This window comes from Mus musculus, chromosome 8 (genome assembly GCF_000001635.26).
Source record: "Mus musculus strain C57BL/6J chromosome 8, GRCm38.p6 C57BL/6J".
In the NCBI taxonomy this organism is placed as follows: domain Eukaryota; kingdom Metazoa; phylum Chordata; class Mammalia; order Rodentia; family Muridae; genus Mus; species Mus musculus.
Genome location: NC_000074.6, coordinates 19,557,111 through 19,584,367, shown reverse-complemented (window position 1 = coordinate 19,584,367; position 27,257 = coordinate 19,557,111). Strand labels below are relative to the sequence as shown.

General features: G+C 40.8%; 1 long non-coding RNA gene and 1 pseudogene across 1 annotated transcript in view; one reads left to right on the top strand and one right to left on the bottom strand.

Annotated features, from left to right (window-relative positions):
* Window positions 1-3,384, top strand: part of Gm35998 — a 57,950-nt gene extending 54,566 nt beyond the window's left edge. The window contains exons 8-9 of the long non-coding RNA XR_001778524.2: window positions 2,807-2,991; window positions 3,090-3,384. This is a non-coding gene — a long non-coding RNA (predicted gene, 35998). The remainder of the gene's footprint in view (window positions 1-2,806; window positions 2,992-3,089) is intronic.
* Window positions 3,319-4,478, bottom strand: Selenot-ps (selenoprotein T, pseudogene; annotated as a pseudogene).

Sequence of the window (27,257 nt, the reverse complement as noted above, 5' to 3'; positions counted from 1 at the left end):
ATGAGGAAACCGTCAAGCTCCCTACACCCATAGCTTGTCTAGTTTCCCAACTGGCAATCATACACCTGGCAGAGACTTGTCCTTTGAAGCAGTATTTAATAAAAATAAAAAAGTCAAACCTCTACCTAGAGCAACTAACTTAAAAGCCTATGGACAACCTAGCTTTGGAAATGAACACACACCACAGATGGCCACATTTACTACTCCTCCCACTACTTGCTGATCATATATGTTCTGTGCATGGGGCATAAGAAGAGCTGGGCTCACATAGCTAGGTATTATTGCTATCTCATTCTTAGTGTCATTGTGTGTCATGCCTTGTGCTCAGAAGCAGAGATAAAAGGTGAATAATAAGAAAGATTATGTCCCATTTAATCTTCATTGGATTTCCTTACTAGACTGCTGGAGACATCTCTCACACTATTAGGAGGGCAAGGCTGTCATTTCCATTTTATAGATAGGAAAACTAAGCCTCTGGTGGAATAAACCATAATTACAGCAACTGATTTGATGATTGAAAGGCAGAGCTGGGATCTGAACTTACTGTAGTCTGAATGCCATGTAAAATGAGAGTGAGGACCAGGTAATTCCTCTTCTTTGTAAGCCTTGGGGTTCTTGTCCATGAAACAAATGGCCTTTTAAAAGAATGTCTTGAGTCTATACTGTCATCATCTATCTTTTTAAATTGGCAACCTCCTGGTGTTTGAGGTAAATATACTTCCTTAGAGTCTATTGGATGTTAAGGCCAATCACCCAGTCTTGTCTCTGGCAGATCAGCAATTGGAATCCAGAGAGTAGGAGGGAATTCACCAAGGCCACATAGCAGAAAATATAGACCAAATCAGGTCTTCAAGCCAGGGCCTTGAAATGATCATGTATTTTCCATTTTTCAAGCATGCAGACATGCACACAATTAAACACCACGAATAATGCCATTCATTATAGCTAACTTGAGAGAGAGAGAGAGAGAGAGAGAGAGAGAGAGAGAGAGAGAGATTTTGTATGTGTGCACGTGTGTGTGCACTTGTGTGAGTGTGTGTGTGTGTGTGTGTGTGTGTGTGTGTGTGTGTGTGTGTGTGCAGGTTCACTAGCCTACATGCACATCTATGCAGCTTACTATTTTGGATACACTGGCTATCCAGTGAATCCCCTAGAGCTATCTGTCTCTGTACCTCTAATTCTGTGGTTCCAGACATGTGCCACCACATCCAGCACTTGCATGGGTGCTGTGAACCCAAACTCTGGTCTTCATGCTTGTTCAGAAGCAGGTTACCACCGAGCCAAGTCTCCAGGCACTGCCATATTTAATTTTTATCACTAAGAAAAGCAACACTTAAAGAAGAGGTGACATCAGCTTTTCTCTCTAGCAAAGGATTCTTCTTGCTTTGTTGAGAGACTAATGGGAAACCTCCAGAGAGTCTTACCCAGTTACCAGGAAGCCCACTCTTCCAGGACAGACAAGGGGACTTACAGGCTCATCAAAGTCCTAGTGATGAAGCCTGGCTTTTGCCTTCTTCCATCATAGACAAAGGACCCAACGGAGGAGAGTGACATAAAAAGCTGCCTCACAATCACATGCCACTTGTCACTAGTCTATATTCATTGTGCTATGTGGGTAGAAGAAACTGTACCTATGAAAACTCTGAAAACCCACTTGTCTGTCTCAAGGGACTGATCTATAGGAACCATATGCCAAGTGACAGGTAGCTCAGTCTCTCCCCTGTTAGAGAGGTAGAATGGGAGCCAGGCTTATAAACCTTAATACTATCCATCCTTCTCACCTCCCCAAGGCTCACAGTACCTCTTCTGACTCTGGGTTTGTGTTTTTCCATTTGTTGAGGTTTCCTCTCATAGATAAAATTCTGTGTGTCCATGCATGTGGAGGCCACTGATAGACACCTAGTATCTGTTCTGTTGGTCATTCACCTTATTTTTCAAGTCAGCATCTCTCACTGAACCTGGAGCACTGATTCCCTTAGACTGGCTGGTCTGAATGTCCCAGGAATCCTGCTGTCTCTTCTTCTGCAGCATCTGGATCACAGGCATACGCTGCAGTGCCCAGCTGTGTTTATTTTACACAGATTCTGGGGAATAGAACATGGGTCTTGCATGGCAAGCACTTTACTGACAGAAGATGCATCTCCCTTAAAAAGAGAAATTATAACCAACATGGCTGAGATCTCCATGCAGCACTGGCCATGTGAAACCTTGTGTGGAGGCAGGGAGAAATGGCGGCTGAGGTTGAGGTGAAATCACTGGCAGAGTGTCATGCCCTCAGCGATGTGCCGATGTCTCAGATGCTCTGTAAAAACTGTGCTTCACCACCCCTGGCTTAGGCACATTCGGTACACTGAGGGGTCTGCCGTGATTCTACAGTTGAATTTACAGAACTCTCTTCTTCTCGGCAATCACAATATTAAAGAAAATGAGTACCCAAGTCCCTTGGACTCAAATGAAATATATATCTGGTCTCTGACTTGAGCCGTCTGAAAACTTCTTCAAAGCTGACCATGCACTGTACCTCATGACTTGAACCTTATGTTGATAAACACAAACAATATGTTGAATATACAGAGATGCATACACTTAATAATGTGAATTCTCATGGGAAGGCTAAAAAAAAAATAATAATAACCTACATTAGCCTGGCCTGGTTGGCTTTCCACATATGGTAATTCTCCAGCAGCCAAGTGCATAGTGTTAGTGTGTCCAAGACATTGTCTCACACAAGGCTGGCATCTATAGGGGAGGACAGATGGGCTTCTACCATAGTGAAGGATGCATATTTACTTGATCTGCTTCCTAGGGATGTCAGCTCTAGGACGACTAGAGCTGCTTCTTCTGTCCAGTCAGAATCAGAAGAAACCTAGGAGCAGACACAAGCAGCAGAGCGGTTTCCTGAAAATGGATGCACTTGTCCACGTCCATTCCCTCCTTAGCACACCCAGTGCATCCTGAACACAGCACAGAAGCCAAGCAGGATTGGGTCTGGTCAGTACCTGGATGGGAACATAGACAAACTCACACTAAGTATAACCTGCATGTATGTATTAAATATTTAACGGCTTTGAATCTTTTTTCTTCAACAGACTAGCCCCCAGCTTATGTCCATGGATGTCTGTGGTCTGTATTGCTCTTCCCGATCTGCTGCTCAGTCCAACTCTTGGTGCACAGTGTGTGCTCAGTAAAGTTTTCTTGGCCAATTCAACCCATCAAACGAGTGAAGAAGGAGGGTGCTATCTGTTGTGTAGGTGGTTTTTTTTAGTTATATCTCCCCCCCCCCCATTATGGTCAAAGATGGTCAGTCTTCATTTTGTGTCCTGTATAATTTACTGTTCACAATCTGCAATGTTTTCAAAACTATGAATTAAACATGGCCAATTAGAGCTATCTGAGAACCTCTTAAAAATTATTTGGGAACTTCAGGTGTTGCCCCAAGAAAACTGATGTTTAACTATTTAAAAAAAATGAAAATTCATATAAAAACACAACCGACTTAACACACATGTTGAAAAAAAACTCAAGTTATAACTCAATGCTGTGCTTTCTCACACATGACCAAGAAAAAAATTACAAGTAGTAATGCTATGTCAAGAAGAAACTATGAACAGTGGGCTCAGGGAAGCTACACAGGATCACTGCACTACATGTATGTGCCAGCATGGAAAACTGTCTTGCACTGAGGTTTTCCAAGAGGTACAACGAGCCTGCCAAGAAACATCTGGTCTGTACTAACAGCTTGCTGTCTTCAGTACAGGCCTTCATAATGTCAGTCACGCTGCTCTTGCAAAATCCCTTCGTGTAAAAGAGTTTTCGGTGCTGATAGGTAGGGCTGTGATTGAAGATGTGGGATTGAATCCATATGCACATTGAGTTTCATTTCATCGTCAAGAATTTGAACAAGTTGTTGCATAGAATGAAGATATCCAGATTCCAGCTTAGACCACACTGGCACATCATTTAAAGTTATCCCAAATGCACCTGTTGACATACACTGGTTCTCAATCATGTTGCTCAGGAAGAAAATCATCATACATGCATAAACCTTATTTTCTTGGCCCCACTGCCAGATGCTAGAAGCTGGCATGCCGAAAAAAGCAAAAGGATCTTTGCCATCAATTATTAAACCTATTAATAATTTCCTGTCAGTTTGAAGACTGACAGGAAAGATGCTATGTGTCTATAAGTTGGTTGAGGGAGATAATTCTCTCCTTCAATGCAGATGTCTGGATACCACTGGCTAATAACCTGCATGTACTCTTCAAATACCCGCCTGTACTTTCAGGATACACGAATCTGGAACTTGAGCAGCGGCCCTGTGGCCTACTGCATCTTTAATCTCTTGCTGGGCACGCTGCCCACGTTGGCAGAGGCCTTGATGTGGACCACCACCCACGCCGCCACCAGCAGAAGCAGTAGGAGCCTCATTGTCATTGAGACAGCCGCTCAGGCCGCCTTCAGACCCAGACTGCAGCTCAGTGCTTCTTATCTAGGCCTCACTTACCCTGCTGGGCATACCGGGTATTCTGCTGAAAATAGGCCTTGGGACTTGTGGATTATATATCTCTGCTTGATTGTGTTTTCCCTGGAGTAGCATTCATCATTCATAGTATCCCAACTATCATCCATTTTTCCATGTACTACTCTGTTTCTCCTTTCCTTCATCCTTAGAGTGGGATCACAGTGGTACCTGTATTTGTATTAGCTCACATTGTCATCCTAAAAGTTTCTGACTATATCATCCTGGCTCTAAGTCCAAATGGTCCTCTGACCCCCACACACATTTCACTGAGCATTATTCAGCCATACAATGAAAAACTCAGCATCTAGTGACTGGTCAGTAAATCTGGAGTTACTGGTCAATTATTTTGTTTCCCAGAACACATGTTAATTGGAGTCAGAGCAGCTACAAGGGACATCAGAAAGTACACAGGCTTTAGGGAGATAGATGGCATTTAATTCCTGCCTCTAACATCTTCTAGTAGATGTTCTCATGTGTACCACTGAGATTTTACTTTTATATCTGTAAGATGGGAGCTGGAAAGAAAAGCTATATATCAAAGCTGTCAGCTCACTATAGTTGCAAAGAGAAACTGTCTCCAAAACACTGTAAATGGTCCTTTCCTCCCTGTTTTTTTTTCATTTTTCCTCTTCATCTCTACTTCCTCAACACTAGCACATATATACATACATACATACATACACACATACATATATCCGCATCCTTTGTTATAAATGTCACCAATGTGGCACTATGTTTTTTTTCCCACTACTGTTGTGTTTGGAATGTCTTTTGTTGATGCACTGATCAATTTGACTTTTGTCTCCCATGAATGGCTAAGGGTAGTAAATGTTCCAGAGACAAGAACAACAGTTTGCCTTATCTTGATTGACAGTTCCTTAGATATGTCCTACAAATGCCCTTGTATGGAATTATTCCTATCAACAACCACAAAAAAGATCTACAAAAAGGAAAAGATGGGCCTCAAACTGAATGCTCTATCTCCCCATCTGCCCTTTGATGAAAACTGATATTCTTGCATAATACTAGGAAATAAAATATTTGTCAGTTGCAATGCCCAAGCCAACCTTAATAATTGCTCAACAGTAATCTTAAATGCTCCCAGATTTACAACATACACACACACACACACACACACACACACACACACACACACACACACTCACACATACACACAAGGGAACATGAAGTTTGTAAATCCCCTTGCAAATTCTTCAGAAGGAGCAGGATCTCAGAATTACCAAACATCCCCATGTCCAGAACACAGACTCCATCTGACGAGTCTGTTCTTGCAGTCATTTTTTTCCTGTCAAGAGCTGACAATCAAACATGCAAAACAAGTGCTGTCTATGAATTTTGTAAAACTATCACTTTGGGAAAACAGAAACCAAAACAAATTGAGAAATCATACAAATAACTACTTTGAGCTTCAACTCTAACATGAAAAGGGAAGGCATACAAGCAGAGATGCTAATGAACAGAACTGTTTAATTACAGGGGCCCAAGTTAATAAACTGAAATCACTGCCGAATTTTAGTAAGCAGCCCGTCTCCCCATGTGACCTCAGAGGTGTGAGCTCAGCCTCCCAAAATGCTCTTCTTCTCTTCTCTTCTCTCTCTTCTCCTCTCCTCTCCTCTCCTCTCCTCTCCTCTCCTCTCCTCTCCTCTCCTCTCCTCTCCTCTCCCCTGTCCTGTCCTGTCCTGTCCTGTCCTGTCCTGTCCTGTCCTCCCCTGTCCTCCCCTGTCCTCTCCCCTCCTCCCCTGTCCTCTCCCCTCCTCCCCCCTCCCCTCCCCTCCCCTCCCCTCCCCTCCCCTCCCCTCCCCTCTTCTCTTCTCTTCTCTCTCTCCTCTCCTCTCCTCTCCTCTTCTCTTCCAGTGTCCATCTGGAATGGCAACAGCAAAGGGATAAGTAAGGCCCTCATGAAGGAAAACTAGGTCGAGCAAGTCCTTGCCTTTCTGCAGTTCTGTATTGAACACTCATCCTCATGGGCAGGTAGGAGCTTTCACTAGATCATCTTCTCTGATTAAAAAATCCTGCCTCATCAGCATCAAGAGTTCAAGCACATATGCTAAGGGCAAATTTAAACCCAACACAACCACTGAATGGGACTCATTAAACACCTACTACATGGTGACATTCTCTCCTGCCACACACTTTCTCTACCTCTATTTTCTATCCCAAAGAGCTACATTTACAAAATTAATATGTATCACCTGTTTTGTATCTCTGATCATTAGCTTTTGACAAAGAAGAATTTCTGTGAGGGCAGAATGCATCAAACTCCGACGGGTAGGTGGTATTCCATAGATGAAAGTAATCATCCCACTGTATAGCTCTGAAACCATGATGCCCAGAGTTAGTCAGATAATCTAAATGTTCAAAACCAGAAGGCTTACTAAAAAACAGAAGCCTCTGGACTCAAAGCTTTGCATTGCTAATACCAAAGCCCACGGATGCTTTATAGAAAATATCCCATTGCCTTACTTAGAACTGAAGCATCCATCAGCTCTTGGGGTTGTTCAGAAAAGCTGTTCATGTGCCAATTTGGGACTGAGTTCTGGGAAAACAATTATCAGAAAATTAACCAGATCCCACTTTCAAGGACTAAAATAAATGTCATAGATAAAATCATCACACATATAAATACATTTCAATTTTTGTTGATTAGGGTTACCTTATCAATAAACTTTTGTCACTGTGACCCACTGCATGAAAGAACGACCTAAGAGTCAACTCCATCACAGCTTCGGAGATTCAGTCATGGTTGCTTGCAATAGGAATGTGAGGCAGAGGAGGCTCTCACCTCACATCAGATAGGAAGCAGGAAGGGGCCACGGATAGGATATCCTCAAGGATATTTCCTTAGTGACTACTTCTTCCAGCTAAGCCCCACCTCCCTTGCCAGGTACCTGGATAAACTGGCAATGGAAAAGAGAAGATCTTCTAAAGGAAACCTAGGTCCTCCTAGTCCCTGCCTTTCTGCTTAGACATACTAAGCCTTCATTGGTTCGTCATCATCTCCCAAAATAGCACCAACAAATGAGCACCAGGGCTCTAACGAGGGCTATTTCACATTCAAACTAGTAGGAGGAAGAGATGGGGCTATGAGAACTTTTAAAAGGGAGAATACAGTAGCCAGGAAACTCTTCCCTGAAGAAGTAGGTACTTAGCGTGTGATCAGGAAGGCAGGTGTAGAAATATACAACTAGAAAATCATCATGGTGGGCTTTGTTTTACTTGTCCATCCATCCACACTTTACTTGCATCACATTTAACTTAGCTTCTGCTCCCAACACTGCCATGGGAATTTGTGGAAGGCATGGAGGTTTTTGTGTTCACAGATAAGCACTAGGGGATCCAGGAATGTTAAAAAAAAAAGCGGGGGTGGGGATAGGGGTTGGGGTTGGGGGCTGTTCCTTCAAAGGTAGAGATTCATAACCCATTATCCTCTCAGAAAGCTGGGAGCTGACATAGTCAATAGCCTGGTGACCTTTGCTACTTGTGTGGTCAAGACCACACAAGATCCTCTCCCAGGCCCTTATCATGAATTTATCAATCTATAGAACCCATCTTCATGGAAGGTGTCACTTGTACTTTACAAAGAGTTCTGATATGGCATGTCTTAAGCTATACTGAGCACACAGGATTGAGCTAATTATCACCAGGCAACATTTTGGCAAAATTTTGCTGTTCTTAAATATGCCTAAAATAAACCACTCAAGGTCACACTCTTGAGGCTTGGCTCATTACTCTGTTGGCTGTGGCAGGTACAGAGATGCTTGAAACTTGCACCCACTTGGTAAAGTTCATGGGCAGTTGCAGTTCTCAGCTTAACTGGGGCTTATGACATTTGAGAATGGTCCACTACCTTTTTGAAATCACCCCTCCCTTGGATTTCTGGCACAAGCCTAATGGACTTTCCCACCCCCACCCCCTCTGAATTTGGATCTGCTAATGGTAGTTAGTGTTTGAACCAGACATTTCCAGGTTTGTTTGTTTGTCCTTTTTTTTTTTTTTTTTTCATCTTATTCTAAGAACTGAAAGAGGCAAGCAGACTTTCTTTATTCAGAAGCAAAGTTGAAGGGGAAATTTCTGGTTTCTTTGAAAACTCACTCATGTCACATGATTTTTTTTTTTCTGGAAGGTGTCTTGTCAGAGGTAATGTGGTATTTTTCAGGAAGCTGTCTTATGAGAGAATGATTTGTTGAAACAGACATGTAAGAGGGCACGTGATGTTTTGCTGGAGCAGACACTTGAGAGGATGTGTAATGTTTGAAAACAGGGTAAATGGAATCCCATAAAGAGAGAGAGGTTCATCTTGTATTGGTTTGCCTTGCAACACTTTGCTGGTCTTCACTGATGACACTCTTGCATTGGTACACCTTGCAATACTTTGCTGGTCTTCACTGATCTTTGCTTGTGACTTCAAAGAGGTGATTGTGCCAGTAAACTTTTTTTTTTTTTTCTGGTATTCTGGCTGCTTCTTCCCACTTCTGCAGACTGGTGCCAGTTGAGTGGAGCCTTACAATTTCCTCTAGATAGAGCAGCTGCTAGTGATTTGTGTTTGATGTTTTAGGCTGGATTGCTGATATCCTGACAACAAAGATTGAAATCTCCCCAAAGAATTACTTCTAAACAGGTCCACATCCCTCTTGTCATATTAACCATCTTTTTCTCCCTTACCTTGGGTAGGTGGGCTAGAAGAGAGGTTGAAGCATTTGACAACCCTTATTAAAGTAGGTTTTGAAATACCTAAGCCTACACAAAGTAAAGATCTGATAGTAAAGGTCAGAATACACTGTCAAGAGTAGCAACAGGCCAGTGGTTCTCTAGTATGACTGACAAATTTGTTACCTAACCATTTTTCTACTTCTCATATTCTTTCTTAGGATGCATCTTATTTTAACTATGCATAGGTATGTGTCAAACAAGGATTTTTACCCTTTAAAGTAAGAGGAGGCAATTGATCTTACTAAGCATATACCACCAACTACTCTAAGCTAGATTTATCCCTTTATTTTGGTACCTACATATATTCTAAAATAAATTTGAATAAAAGACTCTCAATGAAACAAAAGGCAGTTATTGATGTTTATTTGAAGAACAAAAATGTATTTCATTATTTTTAGTGGTACCCACACATAGCTCTAGGCAGGTGGAGATTTTTGATTGCTATGTTAGTTAGGAGAGGGGTGGACACATATAGTATTTTCAGGTGATGGCCTCATGTTGATAAGAGCATCATTACAAGAGTGTATGGAGATAGTCCAAGACAAGTGGAGTCCAAGTTAATAAGGTATTCCCTATGCTTGCTTGCCTCCAATATTCTTTGACAATTCTCTTTATTTCACCATTCACCTCTAAGTCCATCAAGGTTTGATTACAAACATTTCTAGACCTTCCTTTATATTCTGAATGGGCAATCTTTCCTGTGGATCATACTATTTACATCCTGCTGTGTCAATTCCCAAAAGCTCTAGATCCAAGCTTTCCTCTAGACTCTAGACTTATATTTACAAGTTGTCAGACAGATGGGTCCATGATCAAGCTAAGTTTATCAGTGACTACAATTTCATCTCAGCACTATCCATCCAGTTTGTAAGCCAAAATTCCAGGCAACATCCATGCCCCAGATCCCGCTCTCTTCTATGGCCAACTTAATAATGACCCCCAAAATACTCAAGTATTAATAAAGAATATGAATACTGTGTTATTGGCAAAAGGATGTTGAAAATCAGACCAAATTAAGGATCTTGAAATAAAGGTATCTTTGATCATCTCAGTGGTTCAAAGATGATATAACAACAAGTTTCTTTATGAGAGTGAGGCACGATGATATGGGATGACAGATGAGAGAAAGCCGCATGAAAACAGAGGCAGAACCTGGAATGGGCGACCACAAACAATGCCAGCAACCATTAGAAGCTGACAGAGATAAGGAGTAAATTCTGCCCTGGAACACTTGGAAGAGATCACCTTTGTGGATACTTGAATTTTTAGCTCACCACTGAATTCAAGCCACCAGAGCTGAAGGGAAGTTAATGCCCCTTATTTCAAGCCTTAAGTTTATACATTCAGAATAGTGACAGGAAAGTATCAAAATGTGCAGTAACATATATGCTAAGGCCTCTTAAATTTGTTAAATGACAATTCCTTCCTCCATCTCTCCCTCACCTTTCCTGGGAATAAATTTCATCATCTCTCAAAAGGGTAGATGCCAAAGAGTCCCAGCTCCTATGATTCCTAGGATAAGGATAAAATAATTAGCATGATCCACAAGGACTTGCTTGTCCTCAAATCTGCTTCCTTTCTCAGTCATATCTTGTGCTATGGATACACATTTTCTTTCCATGTGCAGAAAAATACCCCATCCACCACAACTCAAGGATGGCCCAACCTCCATCCTTGAGTGCTTGTGAGTGTCAGAACATAGCTTAGGTATCAACTCAACAGAATTTTTGATCTCTCAGACTGTGTTCATATGGCACATACACTAATTACAGTTTTATGATAACTTAATGATTTTTTTTGGTTATATGTGGCTCCCCAGATCAGGAGTAAGTCCTCAGGGAAATGGAAGACATAAAATTGCAGCTGCTTTTAAATCCATGCTATCTCCAGCATCCAAGAAGGTGCAGAGCAAGGGATCCCCACACACTTTCTAGGTGATCCACAGAGCCCAGAACTGTCTCCAAATGTGTGCATGAACATACTTAGTCATTAGTACTTGGATGGATTCATTCCCTTCTACAACACAATTAGAACAAATCAGAAAGGGGTAATATGGAAAGAACTTGAGTGGACTCAGCAATAACTAAGTATAGTACCAGCACCTCACCTTCTTTTGTGTGTAAATGTGGTAAGGGGATACACATGTGTCTATGTATGTGGAGGACAGAGGACAAGCTCAGGTATCGTTCTTCAGGAACCAGGATGGAACTCAGGGACTCTTATGGAAGAAGAGGATGAAGGATTGTGGGCCTGAAGGGGAAAGGAACTCTAGAGAAAGACAAACAGAGTCACCTAACCCGGACTTTGGGGGCTCTCAGAGTCCAACCAAACAACATACTCCAGCTAGACCTAGGCCTCTCTGCTCATATGTAGCAGATTTAGAGCTTAACCTTCCCATGGGTCCTAAACAACTGAAACGGAGGCTATCCCCAAAACAGTTGCCTGTGAGTTGGATATGTTCTACTAGCTGGACTGTTTTGACTGGACTAAGGGTGAGAGGAAACACCTAACCTTGAAGAGACTTGAAGTACCAGGGTGTGGGGAGATAGCCAGGGGAGCCTCCACTGGCTTAGAGGAGAGGGAAGGAGGCATGGTGTGGGGGTGATCTGGAGGAGTGCAGTGAGCCAGATATCAAGTGAATAAGTAGAAAAATAAATTAATTAAATTAAGGAAAGATGAGGGCTCCTCACTAAGGTGGCTGACCAGTGAGCCCCAGGGATCCTTCCTCTCCCCAGCCCTAGGATTGTCATATCTGGCTTTTGTACCTTGGGTCTAAGGACTGGACTCAGGTCTTTGTGCTTAGAAGGCAAGAAGTCCACTGTTTGAGCTATCTGCTCAGCAGCCCCTTCCTACACAGATGCTGCTCATGCTCCAATTCACTTTAGTGTTCAAGAGCAATGGTGCACTGTTTTGCTGTGTTTTCTGCTTTGTTTTTTTGTTTTGTTTTTGTTTTCTTTTTTTCTTTTTCTATTTCGTCTCTTAGTCTACTCCCTCTCTTCTCAGGGTCTGCAGAGTTTGTTTGGCTACTTTCTAAGATTGAAGCCACTTAAAATTTATCTAAATTTTTTAAATAAAAATCATGGTTTCTAAATAACTCTCCCGTGACCTCGAGTCCATCTTTGGCAATGTATAGGTTGTAGATAGCTTTGAGGTTTTTTTTTAATCATTTACTTATTCATATTTGTATCTTATGATTCTGTATAGGATTTTACAAAAATGTTTTCTAACTGGAAATGGAAGTAAGCTCATAAGCCATTACTATTATACTCCCTCGGGGTCAAATGTTGTATGTCTTCAAATTATTTGTTGATTTTATTAGATTTTTTTAAATATAAACTTACTGAAGATTATGAACTCCAAATGACAGATCAACAAAGGACTCAAGTTGCTTAAAGAACTGCCAAAATAATATCACATCTAGTACAGGACAGAGAGTGTGCTTGGTTCCATGACATTGGGCTGATGAGAATCAGAGAAGGGGGAGGGCTGTGTCAATTTTATCTATTCATAAAGAAAGCAGATGAGTTCAGTGAACATTTAGGCTTCTGATGCCTGTAGAGAAAATAGCAAGCCACTGCAACACTTATTTCTTCTAGGTGGCAAGATCGTTAGTAAATTTCTCATCTTCTTTATGCTTCTTTGCAATATCCACGATAGGTGTGCATTAATTTTATAATTAGAAAACATTAAAAATAAGCAAGTATGATTATAAAGTAACTCAAGGGAATAATGGGAAAACAGAAAGATCTCTGACTCATCCCAGGTGTCAGGTGCTGAGGGGGGTGACTGATCACTTGGTTCTGGCTCTGAGAATTATCATTTTGTAATCTTCAAGTCCAACCTTGCTGAGCTTCGCCTAGGTGCAAAGTGGAGAAAATAAACTCCCCTGGACTGGTGAAAGCTCTTGGTGACAAGTGGTTAGAAGGTGTTTAGGGAAGAAGAAATTCATGGGGTCACGTAAATGAGGAGCATCTCAGTGTGGACATGGCTGCATCCATCTGTGGATCTGCTTTCCTATTCTATCTGTTAGGACTCTCTCCTCCTGTGCCTGCAAAAATGGGGGCTACCATAAACCAGGCAGAAATGTGATTTATTTCAAGAATTATTCCGTCTGACTATACTTAAGATTCCAGGCCCCACTAAGAGCCCATCATTGTCACAACAGGAAGTAGAATATACCCAGTCAATCCCATGCACTCACTTCTAAACCTTACCAGCTTCGTTTCCTTGATACCCAGCTCTCAGATGGAATGTGTCCTATAAGATAAAGTCCTGACCAATCCAGAGGAGGTAGATGCCTCCATTGGCCAGAGGGTTCAATTTATTGCTTGAGAGTATATTTAGCTCGTGAAATGCATTAAATGATAAGTTTTGGTAAACAGCATGTGAGTGTTGATCAGAAAGAAAGGGTTTCTAAAACAAAGTTGGCCATGCTGACAAAGGACTCTTTTGTCAGGAACAAAAAAGACCACAAGCAATGGGGTCCATAGCAGATGTGGTAGTGTACATTTCTAATCCCAGAACTCTGGAAGCAAAGGCAGAAAGAACATGAACTCCAGGTATAGGTGACCTAGGGCTACATTTGCAAGAGCTTGACTCTTCTTCTCCTGAAAAGAGAAAACAAAACAAAACAAAGCAAAAACAAAACAAAACAAAGCAAAAACAAAACAAAACAAAACAAAACAAAACAAAAACAAAGAAGTTAGTTTGTGAAGAAAATCATCATAGCCAAGGTTTAGAGAAAGTGGTTCTTTAAGTAAACAAAATCCTTTATGCCCATCATGCCTGTCTATCTCTGTGAGCTTTTCTTTCTTATGTATTCAGAAAATTGGGCATAAAAATTATAGATGCTCTTCAATCAATAAAACTTCAAACTTTAAATAAATTAGATATTGAATAAGAAATTGATATCCTGGCAAGATTACACACACACACACACACACAATGAGCCTTGAGATATTGAAGGATGATAAATTGTCAGTTTCTTTTTAATAAGATTGGGCCTCATCACCATTCCCTATAAAGGAGTTGATAGATTTTGTTTTTAACCTACAGAGTTTAAAATCAATTCCCAACAGGAGTTGGAAGTTCTTAGCCATAAAGCTCCAAATATATCAATTAATCAATCAACCAATTTGGTCAGTAGATCAGCATGTTTGTATTGAGGCCAGGTTTTACTAGATATCAGGATCAGGGAAGAGAATTAAAATATCCACATGTCACCTACAGAAATCCATGATTCAGAGGATAACAGTTCTAACATCATAGGCAACAGTGGGCCTATTTCAATTGGAATTATGTTGTCTTGCTGTCTCAGGAGAATTTTACAAACAATGCATTTGATTTTGGACCAGAACCAATTATAAACTTTGACTTAGACCTTTGTAATGCTTAGCTATCCACATTCCTGTCCATGATCTAGGTTTATGTGGCATATCCGGACTCTTAAAAGGTTTTATAGGAGCTAGAAATGAGAACAATGACTCAGACAGAGGCTCAGATTCCACATTCATTTTATACTCTTCATTTTTTTTCTTAAGTTATTTTGGCCTAATACCATAAACCATCCAAATAGAAAAGTAATCATCTATTTTATCCAGATAAAGACACTTTGAGCTACAATAGTGGCCTGCCTGAAAAAGATACCCATGGATACAATAGTGACACAAACATTATAAGAGTAACCAACCACCTTTCGATTGAAGTCAAGGCTCAGTCCATTAGATGACACCCATGCCTGACACCATTAATGAGGTCAAGTTCGGAAAACTAAATAGATCATGGGCCTTAGGATAAAAACCTATGACAATTATTTTGCAAAATGAACATAGCAATAAAACAACCCGAGTACATTTTTTTTAACTTTCTATTGATTCCTTGTGAGTTTCACATCATCCACCCCAGTCACACTCATCTCCCTGTCCCCTCATATCCACCCTTTGCCCTCCCTGCAAAATAAAACACACACAAATGAACGAACAAACTACAATAAAGGCATAAAAACAATCACAAAGCAGAAGCTGTAGTATGTTACAGTATCCCTCCAGTACATCCTACTGTCCACACATCTTCACTTGCAAATGTTCATTGCAATCTAGTCATCAGTCTAGACTGAGATCTCTGGCTTCCGTGACACCATATGATATCCTCACCGGGACTCCTCTGGGTCATCCCATTACTGCCCTGTGTCATGGAGATCCTGCAGCCCTGGATCAGCAAGACTAAACTCTTCTTATATCCCAGATGTTTGAAGACACTATAGATTTGTGAGTGGGTCAACTGAGAACCCTGGATCTGGGCCTGGTTGGTCAGCATGAGGGCTCTCTCTTATCTGAACCACCAGGGCAAGCTCTCCAACACTGCTCTGGCTAAGACATGCAATGCTGCCATCTCCAGGATGCAGAATCAACTCTTCTGCTATCATGCCCTTAGAGCTGGCTCACCCACACCCATGCCTCCAGAACCAGCTCCATTGCATTGCACAGGCAGTGTGTAGGGACCACTCTACCTAGTGCTACAGCTAATGAGAAAGCAGAGCTAGCACTTGTTTTCTCCATCCCTACCTACCTTCTTCACTCCCTCCCTCCCTCCCTCCCCCAGAGCTGGCTCTCCCCACTACCGAAGATGGGGGCATTTCACCCCATTACCCACACCACATCATACCAGTTGAATGGCAGGGACAGCTCTCCTGCACTCTTGCCCTGTCATTCACAACGGGCTATTCCTCTCGACCTTCCAGTCTCCAGTTCCATCTCTCTTGATAATGCCCAAGCTTCTCCACTTCTCTTTCTCTCCCATATGACCACCACATACTCGCTCATTGTGGGGGCTCCCCCTGCAAGCTGAATGTGCAGCTAGCGGGCCCCTGAGTGACATTCTCTGTACATGCATCAAGGCAGCAAGTGGGCAACTATGGTCCGTTTGTGCTGTGAATTAGAGGGAATGTCCTTGTATGACATGGCATTTCTGTGGGTCTCTGTCTGTCTTCTTCCTCCAGTGCTGCACTGCCTGGATATGATTTGATGTTTATGAGTCCTAGGCATAAGGCAGCTTTGGTCACCAAAGCTAGGATGAAAAGACTGCCATGTGGTCTTCCCCTAACGATACCACCAACAAGGTGCTCCTTTGACCAATACCAGGACTTATAAATACATATTTCTATACTCCTAGTTTAGTGCATCACTGAACCCTCATCACATAAGGTTTTTCTTGCAATAGATGGCAATTACCACAGAAACCCACATCTGGAAACATACAGAAAGCAAAATACACAGCTCTGAATGGAGTGTCTTCATTAAAGCCCTCCCTTCAGGGCTCTGAGATCCTTGTAGATAGAAAAATTGTAAGAGCAGAGGTGGAGAGTAACTCCAGGGAAATGGCATTTTCCAGGCACAATGGGGATGAAGCACACATGAACTCACAGAGATTCCGATAAGCATGCACAGACTAGTGCAAATTCAAACTAGACAAATCTCAGCACAGAGAAAGGGAAATGGGTACAAAGTCCAACCCTGCCCAAGAAGCTCTTTGCCTAGGGCAGGCCATATGCTGTGAAAAAGATGTCCACCACAAAATGGACATTATTTTGTTTTGGGAGATTTTTGTGGTGTGTGTGGGGGGGGGTATTATTTTTGGTGTTTTGCTTTTGAGAAAAAGAATATGATGTTATATAGAATGAGAGGGAAGAAAATCTGGGCAAAGGTGGAGGAGGGGAAAGAATATGACCAAAATATTTGTAGGAAAAAATGTTCTAAATATAACTAACAATATGTATGTTGTAGCATCCTTGAGGTTTAAATGATAGCATGTAAGTGGAGTGCCTAACACAGCACGTGGCTCAGAGTTAATGGAGATTTGCGAAGGAAGCAATCATCTTTGAGGATAGTAGTGTGATTTCAGCTACTAGGCCATTCCTACATTGCATTTTTATATGGTTTTATTTATTTTATTTGGCTTATAAATTCTTTCTTGTTTTTATTTGGATGCAGATTACTGGGATTTCATTATCATATTTTCATAGCCGTTTTGCTTCTGTTGCTCCTCTGCCCATATTCACTCTGCCTCCCTGACCTGTGCCTCTCCTTTCCTTAGCAGAGCCATTCCTTTTCCATGTCAGATGGATTCTGCTACCTTCGCTTCCCCTCTCCCTTTCTTTAGGGCTTCATTTTTTCCTTTCATCCTAAGCTTGCTGTTTCAGAACCTATACCCACCCCTCCATCTATATTCAATATGAAAATTAAAATCTGAGATTCACATATTCATATGAGGTATTTATCTCTCCCAGTCTAGGTTATTTCACTTAATGTAATAATTTCCATATCTATCAATTTTCCTGAAAATTCATGATTCTGTTTTTCTTTGTGGCTGAATAAAATTACATTGTGTGTATGGACAACATTTTCTTTGTCTGTTCATCCATTGATAACATCTAAACTGGCTCCATTTTCTTGCTACTAATAATAGAGTTTCAGTAAACTTGGGTGCCAACATATATGATTTAATTTTTATTTATTTATTTATTTATTTATTTATTTATTTATTTATTATTTCGACACAGGGTGTCTCTGTATAGCTCTGGCTATCCTGGAACTCACTCTATAGACCAGGCTGGCCTCGAACTCAGAAATCCACCTGCCTTTGCCTCCCGAGTGCTGGGATTAAAGGTGTGCACCACCACTCCCGGCTCATGATTTAATTTTTAATTATTTATTCTTTTGGAAAGAACAAAAGATGTATATAGGCTTGTTTTGCTCCTCTGTTATTTTGGTTTTTTTAAATGTGTACTGCCCATCACCCACCAGATGGATTTTACCACCCTACAATAATCCTATTACATTCTACAGACTTCTTTCATGACACAAATACCCTTCTGGCTTCAGCCCAAACAAAGCTAATTGTCTCCTTGTTTGTCAGCACATGAGTTTGTTTTTCCAGATAAAACATTTCAGGCCCTGTTTCCTTGTCTCTTCGCATTTTTTTAACAAGCAGCAATGTTTGAGCTAGCCATAAAAATCGGGTTTCTTGAAGCAAAGAAGTAAGTGTGAGAAGCAAGTGGCTCTGTTTAGAAGCCTGGTTCTTAATTTCAATGAAGGAATTGCTGAAGGAGTGTGATAAATAGAAGAACATATAAAGTTGGAGGCCAGAAAAGGCAGCATCTTAATTAATCCTGCTTCCACCTCCCACAAGTTATGTGACTCTGGGGATGTTTCTCAACCAGAGCAAAATCAAGCTTTGTTATTTCTCTCCCAAGAATGAATTTGTTGTGATTTATGGGCATCATTTTGTAAGATGTCCCACAAAAAAATGATATTAACAAATGTGAGAGGTGAGAGCCACCCTGTCTTTTGGGCTGAAAAAAAAAATCAAGGGAATGACTGTGAGGGGAAAAAAGGTAACAACCATTCATATTCCACTCAGGTCCCATCCTAGAGGGTTGGACTGCTCACGTCAAGCCTGGGTCTTCATACCTTAGTCCTCTCTGGCAATGACCTCATAGACATACCCAGCAACACTACTCAATCTAATCAATTGACGAGAATTACCCATCACACCATGCCATTCTTATGACTCATTTGTCTCTTCCCCCAGCTGCCTGAACAGCCAGACTTGTTGTTTACCAACAATGGCAGTAAGTACTATTTGTCAAATACCTAATACTGGTAAGAGAGTATGCCAAACTTCTGTGTGACTTAAGTCTTACTAAGTCCCTTCGCAACAGATTCTATCATGATCCCCAGTCAATGGTTGAAGAATTGTGGGCTCTGAAATGTTGTATGGCTTCTTAGTTAGGATGTATTAGTCAGCGTTCTAGTAAGGAACAGAACTGATAGAATACACACACACACACACACACACACACACACACACACACACAAAGAGAGAGAGAGAGAGAGAGAGAGAGAGAGAGAGAGAGAGAATTTTTTATTTTATTTTTATTTTTTAATTAAAAATTGATCTGAACAGCTCTTAATTAGGCAAATAAGATTAGCTTTAAAACTTATTATTATATATATATGAACTCTCAATCCTGAGCCTGTGCATCAGACACATTGTTAGGGCATGGACAGTTGGTGTTGGCATTTCTAAAGGGAAGGCTAAAAAAGGAGAAAGTTAAAATGTAGAAATTAATGAAGTTTGCAGATGTTAGTGGGCTCCATGACTGGCCATTCAAGACGACCAATGATGTGACCTAGATCTGATTGGTTGGCCTTTCTTTCTATATTAGCCTTGACCTAATGTCCATGACACACTACTTACTGAGCCTGACCAATATGTCTAACCTTCCATATTAATTACTTATCTCATTGTTGTAACAAAATACCTGACCCAAGCAACTTAAAGGAAAAAAGTGTTACATTGACTCATGGGTTGAGGTTCCAGTCTGTAGTGACAGGGGATGATATCATTGGGATCATGGAGTAGATGCTCACATCTTGTTTGCAATCAAGAAGCAGACAGAGATGAATACTGGTCCTCTCCTTGCTTTTTTTTTTTTTTTAACTCCATCTGAGATGCCAGCCCATAGTTTGGTGCTTTCTACATTCAGGGTGTGTCTTTTCTCCCCAGTTATTATCACTGGGAACATTTTCACAAACACATGGAAGAGTGTGTGTCCTGGTAAATTCTATATTTGGGAGCTGGTGAGATGGCTCCACGGTTAAGAGCACTGACCACTATTCTGGAGGTCAAGAGTTCAAATCCCAGCAACCACAGGGTGGCTCACAATCATCTGTAATGAGAAACAAATAAAAAAACCAATGGGCCAGTGTGAGTGGGGCCTGGAGCAACCGGGGGCCAGAGCAAATGGGAACAGAGCAAGAGGGAGAAAGCTAAAGGGGGAAAAAAGAAAAAAAATCTATAATTGGTTACACAGATTGTGAAGCTCAAGTGTCACAGTCTTCTCTACTTGTGCCCTTTAATAACAAATACCATTTCCATTACCTGAATGTCTTTCCTCATCTGTCTATCTCCAAATATGTATGTACCTTAGACACAACTTTGCCTATTAAGTCTTTCCTAAGTCTTCCAACACTTTTGGCTGTTCTTCTTGCCCCCCCCCCACTCTCTTCAGGTTACCATAGTGTGTGCTTATTTATAATTACTCCAAGATTGAATACCCTGAGTCAGAAGCCACATCAGCTTTCTTCTTTGTTGAATGAATGAATGAATGAATGAATGAATGAATGAATAACAAATTAGTAAATCTCTATGGTGATTCTGTATCACTCTGCCCCTATAATTATACTAATCATACTAAGTTTAAGTTTAGTATGATTTATGTTTCTATGTCTATTTCTCCATTACACACTGCTATTGAAGATAGGTTCTGAGCCCTATACCACAGTTCCTATCAATGTTTAATAAATATTCATCTAATGAATATGAGTTGCTTGGAGTCCCGGACAGATAAAGTTACTTCAGAATACAAAGGATAAATGCAACATGGTAAGGATTTTTGAAAGGCTGTCAAGTCCATGTGTTGATTTATAGAGAAAATTAATATGACAGCATCAACGCTTCCAGCCCTCCCAAATCAGTTTCCTCAATTATGTGCACCTGGAGCAGGGCACAGCTGTTTGTGAGACATGACATAAAAAGAGGTCCCCCTCGGTTTGTTCAAAGGTCTTCAAGATATTTTTAATTGACAAACAACCATGTGTCACTCAGCAGACAGCCCATTAAATCAAGTTGTACAACTTGTTACACGTTTAATTGTGAAATCTCTCTATGTGACTTCAGTTCTTCTGGGCATTGAACCTAGGCCAACAGCAGACATAGCATACATGTAGTCTTGAAAAATACTGACCCCACAGTTTCACTTCTCGTCTATATCTTGCGGCCACCTATGTCAACATCACCAACTAGAGGCTTAGCAATGTGGTATGTGCAACCTGACAACTTTCCATCACAGAACTCCTGAAACCATCTAAAATAGGAAATAACTCATCTGCAACAGAGTGTTTAAAAGTTCTATGAGAAGGTAAATGGTATAATTCTCATCAAATATTGAGTGCAGGTGACACACACAGTCCCTGATAATTCAGACCACAAAGAACATCTTAGGCACCCCATCTCCAGGCCATGGATTCCCCCAGCTCTGAGCCAGAGTGATCCTTTGAGTCAAACATTCCCTCCTGGAGGGAGTCGCCTTAAGAAGGGGGAGGTAAATGAAACTTACAAGGCTCAGGAAGTAAACAAAACCACAAGTCTCAGGGTGCGTCTAGATTTGCAAGATCCATAAGGCCACTGCCACCATCATCAACTAAGGTTGCACAAGCAGTAACAATAGCTGAGGAGCAAAACTTCTACCCTGCTGCCCACATGTTCATCACCAGTGATGGAATGGGCCTTCTGGTAATGTAGTTGCCCCTGAAACACTTCTACTGCTATGAGGAACCCTGCAAACAAGCTCACTAATTCATTATGGTAGACCTAAGTAGAATAATGTCTTTCTTCTGTTGTCATAACTTTATGTGGGATGAAAAGATGCTTGCTTACATCTTCCCAGACTGAACTGTAAACACTCCACCCCTGAGCCAATGAGGCAATCAATATGATGCTTCTAACCCAAAGCTCATCAGTTCCTGGAGATTCTGGAAGACCCGCCAGTATGTGGGCTAGTGTGCTGACTTAGTAATAGTGTTCAACATTTGTCCAAAATAAATAGTAATTCATCCTGGAATGAAGCTCACCTTTGTCACACAGCCATCCTTGCAATATAGGAGAATAACATGACTCATTTGTGGCTCTCTCTCCCAACTTTTACACATCCCTTCCCTACTTTCCCCATCTCCCAGGATCTGCATAATCATGAATTTTCCTCCTGACTTTTGAAGGCATAATAGCTCTCTGTCATTGTAGCACATACCTGTTACAATGAACTTGTAAAAAAATTCTAATTTTGTCACAGTTTTAGAGGTTTAAGGACCCACTGATTTTAGCCTCTGGCAGTAAGATGTGATGAGAGTGTGCCAGAGAACAAAGCCATTTACCTCATTATTGGGAAGAAAAGAGAATCTTTCTCTTCAAAGACACCATCCTAGAGACCTGAAACTCCCCATTAGACCTCACCAGTTAAAACTCCTACCTCCTCCCAATAGCATGAAGCTGGGGCTAACTTTGGGGACATTTCAAATCTAAACTCTGGCAAGGGTAAATATTTTTTAAATGTGATAGCTCAACTTTACATAAGCAAAAATCAGTTGTAAAATACACTGGGGAAAAACATAATGAAAAGCAGAACCATATTCAAAATATGCACAGCAGTTATAACTCATCTAAAAATACATTTAAAAAAAACAATATAAGCACTCTATGAAAATCTACTAAATGGCATTTTCAAAAGACCCAGAATGAAAAAAAAATTGAATCCTTGTATATAAAAGCACGCATTGCATATTCCTTTGTTCTTCTTATGAATATAAAACCACTTCAGTCAGAATCCCTTCCTTATATTTATTTAACAATGCAAGTATTAAGCTGCACTGCTATATATTTTTGTTACTGTGATAAAATACCCGAGGCTGCTAACCTTTCAAGGAGGCTTACTAGCTCAAGCTTTGGAGGCTGGAAATCTACAACTGGGTAACCCTGTTGGTTTTGCCTTCTGGTGAGAGCTTCCTTCTAGCACAATAATAAATGGAAACTATGTAGTAAAATAGGAAGTCTGACTGAGCCATGAGTCAGCTCACTCTCAACAGCTTAGTTTGGGGAAAGTGAAGTGTTCTATTACAAGCTTTTTACACACTCCCTAGGTGATGCCCACCCACCCCCAAGCCCTCTGTCATAATTTGGATCTAGTCTATTCCCCAATGGCTCGTGTGTTGAAAGCTAAGTGCCTGGTTGGGGTACTACTGGGGAGTGACCAAAACTTTAAATGGACATAGGTCCCTGATGGAATGTCCTCGACAGGTATGCTGTACCAGTTTCTGGCTCTTTGCTTCCTGGCTGCTGGGAAGTGAACAGCTTCTACCTCATGCTGCTGCCATGGTGAAAGGCCTCACTGAAAGCCTGAAAGCAAATGGGCCAAGAGAACAAGAACTAAAGCCTGTGAAACTATGAACAAAATTAGGCCTTTGCTCTTTAAAGCTCATTTCCCTAGGGTATTTTGACACAGCAATGCAAAGCTGAGTGATACAGACTCCAACTCTACTCTACCTCCTAAAGTTCTCCCTCACCTAGGGTAGACACTAGCACCAAACTCTAACACATGAACCCTTGAGAAATGCAGGCAAACCAGACCAAAAATATGGTGTTCAGCCAAATAGAAAAAATAAATAAATAAAAGAACAGGAAGAGATTTGTTAAAAGAAATAATAACACAGAAGGGGACTTGAGAGTAAGGTGTTGAAATTCACACAAATCTGTAATAAGTAAAGGGTCTGGTGTGAATTTGACTGGGGAGTATGAGCCAGAATGGGAACCTGGGATTTCTAAGGAAGGTTGCTATTACCACTTGCTATTACCAAGATTTGTTCACCTCAAGCTGTCAGGCACACATAGGTCTGGGACCAGGAAAAAGAAGTAACCACAAAAAAATTGAGTCCATAGATGTTCCTTGTTCCTCTTTTTGAAGACAAAGAAAAGCAAGTATGGAATTAGGAAAAAAATTAGGGATAGATCAGTGTAACAGAAAGCCATATCAAAGATAAGTAACATGCAATGAATAAGCAGAAAGGGGCCCTTTTCAAATCAATATGGATTAAGACACTTAACAAAAGATGCTTTAAAATTCCTTTGAAAATGGATAGCTGGTTAGTGTTATAACAAATATGTCCATCCCTATGTCATAGCACACACACACAAAATATATTTTCAATGAGCTACAAGTACACATACTGGACCACTAGAAAGAAAGATGGGAAAATTATTGTGACTTCCAGTTAAAACCTTAAAGGGGGTAGGGTAAGAGAAAACTCAGAAACCACTAGAAAGGGAAAGAATAATCTGGTTCAATAAGAATGCAAACATTTTCATTTTCATGCTTGCAGTAAAAGAGCCAGAATAAGGAAAATAAGTAGGTGCAATGCGTTGAACGTTCTGGGAGGTTAGCAATATAAAGATAAGCACTCGGCTTCCAATAAGTCAGAGTTCAAATAAGCATGGTATACACACAAGCACAGTACATATTATACACACACACTATACATATTATGTACAACTACCCACACATGTCACATGCCACACATACACACAAGCACACCACACACATTGCACACACAACACATATCACACACTTAGTATTATACATACCATACACACATCACATATACATATACACACATATATGCACATGCCACACATTTACACATTACACATATTACACATATCACAAACACCACACATACACACCTCACACACACACATTACACATACCACACACACATACACACATACACACACACACTAACAAATACATACCACATAGACCACACATACCTACATATACACATACACACATAACACACACATACATACCACAGAAACACACACATTACACATACCACATACATCACACACACACACCACACTTAGACACCACATACTCAAACCAACACACACACACAAACACAAAGAATAGGAATTAGCCTCCACATTTGTAAAATCTTTAATCTCTTTAATGAATAAGTCAATGTATAAATGCATGTATTATTCTATTTGTCTAATAGATGCAAAGCCACGGTACTGAAAGCAGGCAAGCAGGAATGTGGTTCATTCATAGTAGAAATTTAAATGGTTACAACTGTTTTGAATTGCAATTATCTAATGCTGATTAGAGAGCATAGTACTTGACCCTACGATCAAGTTCTAGGAAATTCTCATTTTAAAATATGCCTCATCTACACATGACCTATCAATACGGAAAAGTAAGGTAAATACATATTTAATTAATTATGATTGTAAAAATATGTAATCAAATCTTATCTAGCCAGAGAAGGGATGAGTTAGGGGCCAGGCATGATGGTACACACCTCCAAATCCCAGCACTCAAGAGACTGAGGCAAGAGGACCAGGAGTCCAAGGCCATCTGAGCCACATAGGAAGACTAAATAGATTACAGGGATGGGGGTGCAGATGGCTTGATGTTTAAGTGCACTGGTTGCTCTTTCAGTCATTTCCCATGACCCACATCAGCGAGCTCAAAACTACGCATTACTCCAACTCCAGAACATATATGATGGCCTCATGTGGTCTCCATGGGCCCATGCACATATTTGGTACACACTAACATAACACACAACACACACACACACACACATACATGTAAATAAAGTTTTTTAAAGATTTTTTTTTAAGTTTGAGGTTGGTTGGTTGGTTGGTTGGTTGGTTTGTTCTTTTAGAACAAGAGGGAAGAAGAAAGGAAAGAAGTAGTGGAAAGGAGTGGATGGGAGGAGTCAAATCTAAGTTAAATGTTGGAACGAATGCCTATAACATGGACATATAATTTGAAGTCCAAACTGCAAAGTCTCTGCATAACCCTTTCTGTACATCTAATCTGTGTCTCCTTTCTTCCATACAAGGGATAATTGTTCTCGAGGCTTTGGAGATAATAGATTTGAATATCTCATAATGACTCATTTGCTTTATAACACATTGCATTCATAACAATTTCAGAGAAGCAGTACGGTAATCACCTACATGATGCCACTTCTAATATGATGACTTAAAGCCAGAAATAAATTGGTTTTGCTTTTGATCTTCTCTCTGCAGTCATTTTTGTAACTGTGTAGTGTGCACGCATCTCACTCCCTGCCGGGGTATTTAGCCACTATGCTCTCTTTTCTCTAAGTTAAAAAAATAAAATCTATTGGTTCTGTAATCTTATACAAGCATTATTCATTGAATGCTTACTACGTGTTGCAAGATTTTCCCTGTCCAATTACCTCAGGGCAGCAGGAGGCCTGTGATTAGACAGGGAAAAGGGAGGCAGAGCTAAGAGTTGCAGGGACAGAGAACATCAGAGAGAGAAAGGAAGATGGAGGTGGACATGAACCAGCGTGGCCTTAACCAGTCACAGTTAGTTATGACATCATAAGGTTAGAATAATTGGGATAAAGCTTTTATCATTATCAATTGGTTCTGAAATTATTATATTGGCATCTTGTAAACTGAGAATTTATTGATACATAAATCTGATTGGTTAAATATAAGCCCCAAGAATTTTGTTTCTATCGGGTAGATGGGTATTGTGGTGGCTGACCATGGGGTGGGCTTTCATTGCATGAGCCCAGCAGTGGTGGCAGCTGTCTACAAGGGGACTCCGGGGCTCTGGCCAAGAGAAAGGTTGAGTCTGCCCCCTGGAATTGTGTGGACTGCTAGTTGCTGGCTGTTACTGATGGTAGTGTGGGAAGCCTGCCTGTCCAGTTTTTTACTATTTCCCGCAACAATTAAGAGTTGTATTGTTGTCTTCCTGGCTGCCTGGTACTCCAGTATACAACTAGTGTTTATTTGCTAGCAGAGTCCACTTGAAAGTCTCAAGGGAAGGATACAAGATGGCTTGGTGGGTACCAATACTTGCTATATAAGCCTTACCCCATGAATTTGACCATGGAACCACACAGTGACTCCCCAAAGTTGTCCTGTGACCTCAGCATGAACACACTCCAACTCAGCACACACATACAATACTAAATAAAAATGTAAGAGTCCCAGGGGAAGCCTTCCAGGAGTTCTTCTGCATGTGTTCACTTTCCCATACACTGGAATGTGAGCATGGATGGAAGTAAAAGCCCTGTGACATGAGCAACCTCCTTCAACACATTAGATGTGTTACATAACATCTTCTGGAAGGACCTCTTCCTAAAATTCTAACAAATGATCTCATTCTGTTTCCAATTAAAATCGCCAGCTTTTGAACCTAAGTACCACCCCTACTCCCAAATCTTCTTGTTTTCTTTTTCCAGTGTCTTCAGGTGATTTTACTAAAGCTGGTCTTAGAATTGGCTATTTTGTGTCAGTACTTCTCAAAGTCTCAATGCGTTCTTGTAACTAGGGATTTGGAGTT